We start from the raw sequence: 378 nt of genomic DNA on the forward strand, positions 1-378 counted from the left end.
GCTGCAAGCCCTCAGTGCTGGCAGAGGGAATGTGCATCTGTGTGCACCCACACGGCTTCTCCCGCAGCCAGCACAGCGGGTCCCGCTCAGCACCGGCGCTTCCGAGTGCCTCTGCACAAGCAGTGTGAAATCACGCTTGCCAGGAACAGCCGCTCGCCCCAGCTACGAGCACTGCAGGAGGGAGAGAGGAGAAATGCTGGACACGGCAGCTGGGGCAAGAGGGAGGTTTTGGTAACGCTCAGGGGTTTAAACGCGCTGGATCACTGCTGAGGACCACGGCTCAAGCCACGGCTCCTGGTGGGGAGATGCATCCCGCAGAGGACAGCACTGGCAGATGTTAACCAGTGTGTCACAGCAGGCACCACACCAGTCAGGACC

The 378-nt window shown here is 61.9% G+C and overlaps 1 protein-coding gene across 1 annotated transcript in view; it reads right to left on the bottom strand.

The window, feature by feature from the left end:
* Window positions 1–378, bottom strand: part of EPHB3 (EPH receptor B3) — a 13,286-nt gene that overhangs the window by 12,101 nt on the left and 807 nt on the right. The window lies entirely within an intron of this gene.

Source organism: Antrostomus carolinensis, unplaced genomic scaffold, assembly GCF_000700745.2.
Source record: "Antrostomus carolinensis isolate BGI_N321 unplaced genomic scaffold, ASM70074v2 scaffold26267, whole genome shotgun sequence".
NCBI lineage: Eukaryota > Metazoa > Chordata > Aves > Caprimulgiformes > Caprimulgidae > Antrostomus > Antrostomus carolinensis.